This window comes from Ochlerotatus camptorhynchus, unplaced genomic scaffold (genome assembly GCF_037179485.1).
Source record: "Ochlerotatus camptorhynchus isolate MF236.1 unplaced genomic scaffold, CSIRO-AGI_Acam_v1.1 ptg000319l, whole genome shotgun sequence".
NCBI classification, from domain to species: domain Eukaryota; kingdom Metazoa; phylum Arthropoda; class Insecta; order Diptera; family Culicidae; genus Ochlerotatus; species Ochlerotatus camptorhynchus.
Window position 1 is genome coordinate 1,816,280 of NW_027040807.1, and position 13,093 is coordinate 1,829,372.

A 13,093-nucleotide genomic window follows, 5' to 3' on the forward strand; every position below is an offset into this window, starting at 1 on the left:
AAACCCACATATGCAAAGCAGAACAGCTTCTTATTCGAATCTGGGACTCTAAATGCGAGAACGACTCTCGTGTAATCCGCTGCAGCCGCTTGGCTTGACTTGGCTGAAATCAAATGCAATTTATCAATCCTATTTAATTCTAGTTGAATTGTGTCTACTCGTTCACTCGTAAATGGTATAGCGGAGGCGCAGAGTGTGAGCATATTTTCCCATGTGAGTGTCGGCTCTGAGGGTGGCCGTTCATTGAGCCGCAGTTGTAGCTATCCCTCGTATGTCACTCAGAGCCAATGCCAGAATGAAAATCATCGCAGTTTTATGCCGGCTTGAATTTTTTTTTATTGAGCGGAAGTTATGCGCATAACATCATGGGAAAAAGATTTACGCTGACCGTCGACGTCAACCCACACATTATGACAATTGTGAATTTCGGTTATAAAGACAACAGTTTGAATGAAGTTGCGAGTTCATCTGTTATTGGAATGTGGTTGGATTCGATGCTGGTAATTAATGATTATCCTCCAGATTTAATCTTTTTTTATCTCAAGAGGTGCGTGTAATTCAAACTAAATCGATTGGATCCTAAGCCACTGTAATAATTAAACCTCTTCATGTGTGTATAGGAAAAAGCTTTCAGTTGTGGATGTGGTGTTAACTACCTGGCAAATCAACCTGTTGTTATGAAATTGGCAAGTTGCAAAAAAGAGTTCTGTTTTCTTCCTATATTTAACCAGATGCTTTCATTTAAATCGTTTTATCGCGATTGTATTTTTGCTTTGGTAGAGATACATTCAATCCAAAGTATCCGAAAGCCTCGAAACCAACATTTACCGCATTCGCTGAAGGATTCCAAAACCAGCCGGAAAACTAATGCAACACTTATCTACAGGTTTATAAAGCTCAATCATAAAACTTGCTAAACTAGGCGGCCACAAGTTCAATACACTCTGCATGGAAAATTTCAATTTTAGCGCCTATTTTAGGATCCAATAAGCCTTGGTATGTCAGCCAACATGTCGAGGCCTATCGAAAGAGTGCTGCACTGCTACTACCACGAATACACTCACAGTCAAGTCAAATTAACTTTTTTCCTTCGGCCTCACACCCTCTTTCGATACTTTGTTCACGAAAAAGGCTACCATCATACCACCAGTCAGGAGTTGGTGTGATCCACCACGCGTTTGAATAAAAAATGACCATCCGCTGTGTGACATGCTGTGAAAACTCACGGTCAACATGATTCACCGGGCGGCGACGGCGACGACGATGACGGTGCGCGACGCAGGTTCCCCATTTTTGTCTACCCGACCGATTGCGACTTTGTTCTTTGTGGCGCGTGGGGATAGTAAGTGCAATTTATCCTTTTATGTGAATTCTTCGACAAATTCAGGCCACACACGGACAATATGGGTCTATCGTCGCGACATGTTTTTAACTGCCAATTAATTGCAAACCGGTTCGGCGGTACGAGTGCAGATTTCGTGCATGGCTGGATACATAAAGTGGAATAATGTTGTGCAATGATCACTTGAAAGAAAACGAATCTTGAATAACAGAATTTGGTTTGAAATTAGTTGTATGTAGGTAGCCCTCCAGTGCCTGAATTATGGTTTACGTAATAATCAAAACAAATTTCTCTTGCATCCAATGTAAGGTTGGATTTATTACATCCACTGAATATGTTTCATACAACAAATGTAATGACAGTTGTAGTTCAATGCAATTTTTTAAATAAAATCTTCACGAGATGTTTTTCTAGACGCAATGCATTTGGGAAAACTTTGTTTGGAAAATAAGCTAACATAAAAATTACAAAGTTATTATAAAAACCTTCCGGTGACCACATTACAGAATCTGTTCCCCGATATTCTCTAAAAATCCTCGACAGAATTATTTTGAAATTACAATTTTAAAGTTTTTTTTTTCAAATTCTTCATTAAGGAGATTTTTAGTCTATGGCTAGTTCATCTCCGACAATTTGAAAGGAATTCTCCTCAGAATTTCAAATTCACTGAAAATATCAAGATCCTGAATCCTGAAAATTCCTTCAAGGCACAATACATCTTTGCAGTGGCGTCAGGCTAACCTCAATCTACCAGCTCAACAACTCTCAAAACGTAAACAAATGAAACAATCAGGCATAACATTTGATAACGGCACAAAAGCATTTGTAAACAAACTTTCTAATGCCCTTTACACGCGAACCAAAGTACGCGCACGCAAACCAATACTACTTTCGGAAAGGTGATAGTTACCCCTATCCGATGATGTTGTTGGTTTGCGTGGGCATACTTTGGTTCGCGTGTAAAGGGCCTTAGAAAGTTTGTTTAAAAATGCTTTTGTGCCGTTATCAAATGTTATGCCTGCAATATTGGTTCCAATGAATACGAATCTGTGAAACTAGAAGACCCTGAGCCTTTTGAAACTGATTTGAATGTAAACATGACCCTAAATAACGTTATCAAGTTGTTGAACAGGTAAAACGCCACTGCAACCTTGATCTAAGTTTTCAATTCTGGAAACTTGAAAATCTTAACCTGGAATCATATCATGACTGACATCTTGAGACTATTTGTCTTAGATTCTTGAAAATTTATTCCAAATAATTTTCTGTTGGTCCATAATCCTAGGCGCATATCATGGAACTCCAAAGACGCCTCGATTCAATAGGAATTTAAATAAAATTCCATCGACGCGTCTTTCGTAGATATGATTGATTTTTCTTTGGTTACGGAATTTGTTCACTGGACCTATTTTTTTTATTCAAGGTTTCTAAAACAATGTCTGAGATCAATCTCACACTTTTCTCAATTGGGCCTAATGACCAATGCAATAAACACAGAATAAAAACAAATAAACAATTACTCTGACGTTCAAGGCTATGGATGCTTCTATATTTTTTTTTCCTTTGGTTTGTTTTTTTTTCCGTCGATCTTGTTTTCCGTGCTGAGCACCAATGCTATCGACGTGCCAGGAAGGCAGCTCCCACACCTGGACCCTACCTATCGACCCATCAACTCATGAACCGGGGACCAACGGCTTTACTTCCCATCCGAATGCTTCTATAAATGTTTTCATTAAAACTATAATCACAGACAAACAGACATAGCTCTCACAAGTTGTTCATCGAAAAAGCATTTAACGGCCAATTTAAACGTATCGTAGTTTATAGTACCGCCACCTGTGGCGCACATAGTCAATTCCCTTGCGTTTGACGTTTACACACTACCGCCATCTGTTCAGTGTAATGCCCACCACAGTGTACTCAACAGATTGTGGTAATGTTTTAACGACGATGTTTTACAGTGAAAAATATTCAATGATTTATGTCTGTTTATCTGTGCTATAATGGTAGGTTTAAAACAGCCTGTCGTGGACAAATAGCTTTTATCCGGGTCAAGTTTATCGTACATAACCATCGCAAGATCATTGTCTTGGTTTGATGTATTGGCGGGAATGTTTCTCTTTAAAAAAAATTAGCTAAGGTAAGTAAAATCATTTGAAGTCTTCCTATAATATTACAGTATCTGGTCATGTAAGTCACAAAAGACCCAAGAGTGTTAAAGTGACTATAATAATAATAATAATAAAAAAAAAATCTGGTCATGTCATGAATCTTTGCAGAATTCGTTCATTTTTCATACAAAACTGTATGAAAATCCTAAACTCCTCGGTTGGGTGTAGTTTATGTTTGATTCTCTATTGTTAACATTTTCAGTTTATTTTATATTTATGTTATGGTCATGAAAAGTCATGTTTGATAATACGGGGAATACTATTTAACTATCATTATTTAAATTTGCTTTTAAATTAGGGCGTTTGACTGTAAACACTACATTCATACAAATAAAGACATTTGAATTCCCGATTGCACAATAGAATTCCCGACTGTATCCCACATTTCTAACGGTGATTTTTGATTCTTGACTTTTTCCCGCCTTTCCCGAAGGGGTGGCCACATAAGTTTTTTAATATACTTTTTTGTTGTTGTTATATTAAAGATTTCAACAGCTTTTTTTTCTGAAAAGGAAATTCAGTTTCCGTGCTATGACTTATTGAAAAATATCGAATTGAACAATTAGGCGAGAGTCCAAATGGCCGAATTCCAGCACCAAATTTGGTTCGTAATCTGCATTGGTACACTGGAACTATTTTAAATAAGTACGATTACATTTGCAAAAGCACCTCAGTTTGGCAGTTTAGTGTCAAACAGTGAAGTTTATTGTTTTGCTTTAAATCTTGATTTAAAACTCGAGATGAAAGAGTGTGGTTCGAAAAAAAATATCGCTGTGCTCATGAAACGAAGCTCTTTCAGATGATATAGGGGAAATGACGGCTTCGGCATGCCAGACTATTTTCGGCAACCCAAATTGAAACACTATTTTCACTGGATTTTCTTACGAAAACACTTCTCTGAATGCATGCAAACGATTCTTTATGCTTTCAGCTTCAATTTGACTATATTTTTACCACTGAGAAAAAGCAATCTAGCAAGGTTTTCTTGAAATGAAACACACGCACTACAAATTGTAGCTGATTTCGAGTTGCCGATAATAGAACAGCAGATTTACATGCAGTTCAAATGGAACGGTTGCCGAAGAAAAACTGGTTGCCGACAATACTCGCTCTCACTAGAGAAGATTGGAGCTTTGTAAAAGCGTTTCAAAACAGTTTTTGACAATTCTTTCGACTGAAATTGTTAGAGCAGCTGGCAGCAAAAGATTGTAAACAAACCAATACTGCATATGTGAGCATTCCTTAGAGAAAAAGGCTATAGAAAGAAGGTCGCTGCTTAGGTTGCCGAGAATACGTAAATTCCCCTACATGGGAAATGGCTCTAATGTTGGCCTATGGATCTAAGATTAGGCCCATCGCTAAAAATCTGCTATTTATCAATTTTATCTAGATGAACGCGTCATTGGGACGGTTCTAATGGAAATTTTTGGTCGCTTTTGAAAATTTAGTCGGTTGCTGAATTTATGCATGGGCCCAAATTAGGGGCATTTAGGCTAATAATATATAAACCCCCTATATAAACCAATATATTTTTCAAAATTAAAGAACCCAATTATGTGAAGTTTCATGGAATTCTGAGAGATAAGATTCAAAAAATTTGTTTATTTTTTCGCTATTTCGCTCATCTTCTTTAGCCGAATATGGAGACGCGCCCACATCGCGTCTGACCATCTCCTTCCAATCGGTGAGATCTGCCTGCACTAGGGTGGGGCTTATTTTTCAAAATCACTCGGGGACATGTTTTCCCATGTGGAAAATTATTATCGGGACTAATTAAACAACATAAAAATTAGCTTTTTTTGTTGACAAGAGGTCTAAGTCCAAAATGTCGAACGATGTTTTTTCAAATAAAACACATTCTTCTATAATTAAACATGTGATTGTGTGACTCTGAAGGGCAAATTTTTGTTATTCATTTTGCGATATCTTTACTCGTTCTCGAGATACATGGTATAGAGATTTTCCAACATATGGATTTATGCTTTTTGTTCAATATAATAGCAGCACATGCCGATTTCCATACAAAATGCACTTCAACTTTCTGTGTAGGTAGGAAAATATCAAGCAATAAGTCAAGATGAGAGCCGCTTCTTCCACATAAAGTTGGGTGGGCGTCGTATAGTGACAGTGAAACGTTCGCCACAGTACTACAAATATGTTCAATTTTACGACTACAAAATACCAAATTTTTGGAAGCATCTGTTGGAAAGTGAGACACTAGGTAAAATTGTTCAAAGTAATAGTAGTTTTTTATTTGAATTTTTATGTACCTCAAATATTTTAAACATTTTTAACTATTATGCACATTTGTTAATTGGGTGGGGATTGTTAAAATTTTGATAAATGTAAAATTTTAAATATCAAAATTGAGCTGAAAAGCAAATTATTAGTACTGCTATTATTCTGAACAATTTTACCATGTGTCTCACTTTCCGGCAGGTGCTTCCAAAAATTTGGTATTTTGTAATCGTAAAATTGAACATATTTGTAGTTCTGTGGCGAACGTTTCAGCTCAATTGATCTTAGGAGGACAAAGTTATATCATGTCAAAGTTGACCATTTTGTATGAAAATCGGCATGCGCTGTTATTATATTGAACACAGGTGTACATGTTGATCTATCGCAATCAGAATCCTTGCGGTGATCGATGCAGCGTGAGTAAATATAGGGCTGAAGCCTCCTCCAGAAATTAATTGAATATAATGTGAAAAATGTAATGTGTAATGGATATCTATTACCTGTACAGTACAGGTAACAAATATCCATTATCTTTGGAAAGATTTTTTTTTCACAGCGTTATTATTATAATTTCGGCTTCAGCCCCATAGCCCCCCCCCCCCATCACCCCTTCACCCCACCATGGCAATGTGCCTGGGAGTAGTGCTGTTTTTATTCCCACTGATAACTTGAAACATTGATTTCTCACCATAGCTGACAAACCTAAATCTCCCAAACATTGTAGGATTCAATCTTAAAAACTTACTACAGCTGCTCAGAACATTGAAAATATAATACTCCGTTGATTGGTTAATGATCAGTTTCCCGGATTCACGAATAACCCACTCAGTCCTTTCCTATCAGTTAAAAAATATCAGAAACTGTCAACATCGTTACAAGTCTGGCGCCCTGGCGCATTGTGCACCTTTGAGGACGCTAATAATATGTAAATAGTCATTAAATTTGTCAACTACCAAAACAACCCCCCCCCCCACCCTTTCACGATGACGCCGGTGGATACCCTGTGCTTGTGGTGAGATGGGAGCAGATGTGTCATACATTTTTCAAACAAACATTTTCGTCGACATGCTTTTCCGCCTATTCTGTGACAGTGCACGCTCGCAACCGTGTATATATCTACACGTACTCACATACCTACGTAAACATTTTTTTTTTTTTTTAAGAACACCATTCAAGTTTTTGCTCACCTCTTTCGGTACACTGCAGGCATACTAAATATTTATCAAATACGCCAATAAGTTAGCCTAACAAAGCTTTATATTTACATCTCTTTTCGTTTCACTTTCAACCGACGGCAGCGAGCTCATATCGATTTCATTGCAAAACGCCAACCGTTCTTTTAACCGGTGTTGTATTAGTGACTTGTCATCAATATAGAGAGTGCGTCAGTTAGGAAACACCCTTGTCAAGAAACAAAGTACATTCCGAATTAAGCATTTCTCATTCTTCAAGCTGCGGTTGGCAGAGGATTTTAGATGAAACTATATTTCGCAATATTTTTGTAGCAATAAATTATTCCGGTGGGAAAAAACAGCGCAATAGGCACAGAAATACCTGAGTTTATACGCACTTCAACTTTCTGTGTAGGTAGGAAAATATCAAGCAATAAGTCAAGATGAGAGCCGCTTCTTCCACATAAAGTTGGGTGGGCGTCGTATAGTGACAGTGAAAATAGGAAAAGGTAAACAGGAATGAATGCCCCCGGGTCCACCGAGTGGACAAGAGAGAAGCGAAAACACGACATGATTTTCCGCGAGCAGCAACAAAGTATAAGTACCTAGTACTAGCCTATCTTGATTTCAGTCGGTTTCGATTTCTAGCTTCAATATGGTCTAGCGGAAACTGACATATGTGAATCGAGCGGAATATGGTATGATGCAATGAGCCATAAGCTGTGCGTTTGCTGTAATTTTCGTATACAATTGCGTCGATATTACCACTGTCGAATAGATTTAGAAGCAACGTCACTTTTAAACCTAATGAACCCGTATGTTAGAGATATTCTATCATTAAATTCTCCAACAGGGTTGTAACTACAACGAAAGGTCGAATGACAAAAGGTCAAAGGGACCAAATTCCTAACAGATAAGAGATCTACTGGACAAAAAATTTGAAGAGTCAAAGAGTCAAATAAATAACCGAATAGGAAGAAAATCAAACTTCCAGCTCAAGTCTCAAGAAGTAATTTCTCTATCTTAGAGTTTACTCTAAAAATGAGCAGCTCTTTGAACAATTTAAGCCATCAACTAATTGTTCAATATATTTGTAGTAATTTGTAGTCATGGAATAAAACTCTGTTACTTATTACAGCGCTCAGTGGACGTTTTCGAAAGCTTTTGACACCATGCAAAAAAGCGTGAAAAAATCGTACACAGTTACCAGGAAAATCCATCATGGTCTGCCTCCAACCTGGCTCAAGTGTTGAATTTTCCTAGAAACACCGTATGGCGCGTGCTCAAAACGTACAGGGAAACCTTGACGCCGAATCGGAAGCCTCAAAGTAAACGCCGGAGTGAAACTGTAAACCGTCAGCCAGTAGGAAACCAAATCAATCACTCAAGCACAATACCATAGCTAGAACCCGTGCTCGAAAGCTGTATGACAACCTGCTGACCAAGTCCGGTGGGTGCATACTTATGGATGATGAAACCCATGTAAAGTCCAACGTCGGACAGCTTCCAAAATTTCACAAGACGAAGGCTCGAGGCGGTATCCCGGCAGATTCAAATTTGTTTTTGCGGATAAATTCACACACAACTATATGATCTGGCAGGGAATTTGCAGCTGAGGCCAGAAGACAAAGGTTTTCATCACTGAGAAAATGATGAACTCGGAGGTTTACAAAACCGAATGCATCCAGAAGCGAATTCTGCCCCTCATCCAGTCACATCCAGTCCGGTGACATTTTGGCCGGATCATGCAAGTTGAAGTACAACAACGGTACAATGACAACGGAGTCCAGTTTTTTTCCGAAGACCCTCAATCCGCCAAATTGTCCCCAGTTCAGGCCCAATGAAAACTACTGGGCAATTATGAAGACGAAACTGAAGGTAAAAGTTGCAGTCATCAAAACGGCAGCTCAGATGAAAAATTTGTGCGATAATATCGCCAACACAGTGGACGAGACCGTTGTGCACCGCTTGATGGGTCGTATTAAGGCAGGGCTGGTATTGCTAATCCGATATAATAGTAGTGACTTTAGTGACTAAAATTACTAAAATTAAAATACTTAAAATAGTGACCAAATAGTGACTTGTAAATACTAAATAAGTAACCATTCATATGGTAACTTAGAAATTCAAATAGGGTTTAATATTGAAATAAACAGTTACTGTTTATGTCATGGAACTAAAAATCAAATTTCATAAATTCCACTAATTTAATCAAATCTCACAACGGAATCTCCTGTGAAGAGCATTTGAAGTGATTTGAATAATTTACTTTTGCTTACGTTATACATGCTGACTAGCAAATAGTAATTCCAATTTTGAAATCTTTAAAATTTTGACATAATTAGGTAGGGGAAAAGTTGGCTTCGGTAATACCTTAACCTATTATCGTCAGGGGGGTAAACAAAGTCCTTGACGCTCGTATGTGTTAAACCAAGTTTAACTATATAGGTAAACCTGGCTTAAGATTTAAGCGGAGATGAAGAAATCGGTTCTCAGAGCACTTAATTTTACATAAGACTTTCGTAGTCTGTGCTTCGTTATTCTTCTCTGATATATCTTGTTGTCATCCATAGAATCGTTTATAAATCTCTTAAAATTTACTTTGGATTTTTTAAGTTCTTAATCATCCTTGAAAGACTTTTGAAAATCTATCACAGGCAAATACCTTTGCATGGTTTCCAAGGTTTACAATGTATTTTCTGGGAAAGGAGGTATATTTTCCCCGATTTTTAATCTAAATTGAAGGCATTTTCCAATAGTTTTCCTGGTGTTCTAAGTCTTAAATTAAAAAAAAACAGATATGTACATTTTGTTAAAACTACTGTAGACTTTCTTAGTGACAAGTACTCAATTTAAACATTTTGTTGATATTTTTAAATTTCACTCTATTTTAGTAGTGAAAAAGTGACTTTAGTGGCTATTTTTAGGGAAATAGTGACTTAAGTGACTTTTTGGTGTAAAAAGTAACTTTTTAGTGACTGGATCCAAAATAGTAACCAAGTCACTAAAAAGTGACCTGCTACCAGCCTTGTATTAAGAGAAAAGTTCGAGAATTCCTTCGAAACCACGACGATTAATCTGTTTCGTATTTTTTTTTTCTTGAAACATAAGGAATAGCATGCACTTGAGTCAAAAACGTTTTCAAATCCGAAATAGACCCAAATGATGTTGTTCCAGTACTAAGTGGCCCATGCTTTATGAGAAGTTTTTCAGTGATTTAATTTTCCTTTCTAATAATCTGATCTAATACATGCCCCATGTAGACAGTTTCTAATTACAGCGGTTCTTACCACAAGTTTTCATATGGAATAAGAAGTGACTGAAGGAGAGTTTATTAAAATTCTGTGATCGAAAAAAAATAACATAACTTTTACTATAGTTACGGATTGGTCTAGATTATGTTTTAGAAATTGTACTCTAACTTTGAAGAAATATTTCGTATATTATAAAAATATGACATGTAGACAAGGCAGGATTTGAGGGGAGGGGCAAGGGATGAAATTTTCCCGGCCCCCCGGGCCATGGAGGCTGAGAACAATTAGATATATTTTTAAATTTATCATTTTTTTCTGATGAACCAATAATTTTCATAAAGTTTAGTTCTGAACTTCGAATTTAATTTTATACGTTGGTCTGCCAATATATCTGAGCTTGTTGATCACCACTATGTTCCACTAAAGCAGTTCTTATTTGTTACACACTGAGAAAATAATGCCCAACTCTGATCAATTTCAACCGAACTCTCATCTGCTGAACGCTCGACAGTCTGTTCGGATCAAGAAGGAACAACCGAGCGTGCCCCGTAACGTGGGTGGATCATCTTTTCGTGGTACGTTACAGGATGTAAGATCTACCACCGATTCCTAGTCCTGACTACTTCAAACTAGGGGAACAGGATTTTTCAGTAATCCAAGGAACACATCTTAGTCCTTGTTACTTTTTATGCCTTGTTGATAGTGACAAGACTCGGCTTTGTCTACCGAGGATGATCTTTAAACAAGGAAAAAAATGAGTTAGTTGTCTTCATCTATGTGATTCCTAATCTTCTATTCGTTGTTCCCTAGTTTAAAGTGGTTAAGACTAGGGTTCTGATGCATGGTCATTATCGGTGTCGTTCCTTAATTTTGTTGCTAAGGAATCCAATTTTGACTGACAAAGGGGTGCGCCTTTGGAGGGCGTTTGAACGCTCCGAAGGGTATAAATAGCGGGACCTTCCAATTAGAGTCTGATCCTTGCGATAAATGCAAGAATGACAACTGAAAAAAAATATCGAATACTTCATCATTTCTCAACAGCGATGGAGTAATACGACATGCCCTAAACTAAGGACACGGGATATACAATAGATCAAATTACTGGTCGCAGTGGTGTTAGGTCCCGAACAAAGGAAAAAAAACAGCCGAGCGTTCGATAAATTATCTTTACCCACAATCTGTCAAACTTACTGAAAAAAACTCGGTTGACAGAAAATAAATTCAAGCAGGAATAGCCGAACATCGGTTTACTCAAGTATTACCGAACACTGTCAAACAAACCAATTCACCTGTTGCAATTACGGAACTTGGTTCTTTTTGGCAGCGCACGCATTTCATTCCAAACATTAGTTGCTTCGAATTTCTAGAAATAAAACACAGTTTTTTTTAAGCAACATTACTTATCTATTTCTTATTCTATGCAGGATTTATTCACTTTCGCCAGGTTTAATCGAGGGAAACTAAAAACTTTCGCACGTCTTACACCAGACTGTATCGGTGACAAAAATGAATGTGTATCCTGCTGCACACGCGGGAAAAATTGTTTACGATTTCTCTGGTTCTTTAAAAACACAGCTAAGAAAACCGAGTTTCTTTGGTTAAACATTGACGTTTAAGAATGTTTAACAAATAATCGGTTCAGTTTACCGAGCTTTCACGGTTTTCGCGTACCAAACCCGTAAACATAGCTACATTAACGTACTTTTCGGTTCAGCTATCATTTCTACCTGTCAAATTTTATTGTAACCGAAATTCTGGTTTGACTCGAAAAAAATACTCCTGGCAAAATATATTTAAACGAATTATTCGGTTTCTCGTTGGTAACCAAAGTGGTTCGGTAGAAAATTAAACCGAGTTCGGTGTGTATACTTACTCAAATCTAGTACAACAATTTATAATTCTAGAACGGCATCGAGACGTGCCTATAAAAAGCGAATAATCATAGAGAATACAACCGCCACACAATGAGCTATACAATCTTCAATTTGAAACGTTTAACCCTGTTTACACCCATAAACGACAGCGTGAAAATCTTTTCGACTTCTTACGACCAACATCAACAACAACAATAACAATAATAATAGCAGTGACTACAAAAGGTAAACTACACTCACTCATTGTGTTGTGAAAAGGTAGACAAATCCCGTGATGAAGGCGTGCCCGCTTAACTATGATATTTACCAAGCTACAGCACATCTATATCCGTTCCTTATGAACTGTCAATTTTGCAACAACTATTCACAGACGATAGCAAAGAATGACGAGTCACACCGCACAATAATAGGCACATCCTGTGCACCTGCTTCCCCGTCATTGCACCCCTGTCTTATAATCGTTCGAAACTCAACGCAAATCTTAGATGTAGTAAAACACATGTCAACCAAAACACTTACACCATAGTTCCTCCAGCATTGTTTACTCACTTCGCACGCCCTTTGCACTTTGGTTTAGCATAATTCAGCCGACAAAGACGTCGAGGACGACAACAATTAGAACGCAAAAGGCGTCGTCACAGCAAAGATTCCTCCATTCCAAAGAGAAGATCGATTATCACCATAGACAACACACTCAGATCACCATGAAGGTCACCGCAGTTCTAAATCTTACGGTCCACTAGAATTGAGATAGTCCAACTGTTGTTGCCATTCACTACTATAGCCACTTTCAAAGAGTACATCATCTCAAGTGGAAGATACACAAGCTCTCTACACCTTGCGTCTGTTAGTTTTTCCTTTTTGCCACGTTGGAAGAGCGCGAACCAAATTCACCTACTCATCCCGAAGAGTTAGTACAACGGACTGGGCGCTCGACATAGTCGCATTGGTTGGCGAGTTTGGCCTACCCAGGTTAGTTAGGCCTGAGAGACACTGAAGCGTGAAAGTTTTCGGACACCTTTTTGCTGATTTAGTCAGTAAT

The 13,093-nt window shown here is 37.7% G+C and overlaps 1 protein-coding gene across 3 annotated transcripts in view; it reads right to left on the reverse strand.

Annotated features, from left to right (window-relative positions):
- Window positions 1-13,093, reverse strand: part of trio — a 262,794-nt gene that overhangs the window by 74,130 nt on the left and 175,571 nt on the right. The window lies entirely within an intron of this gene.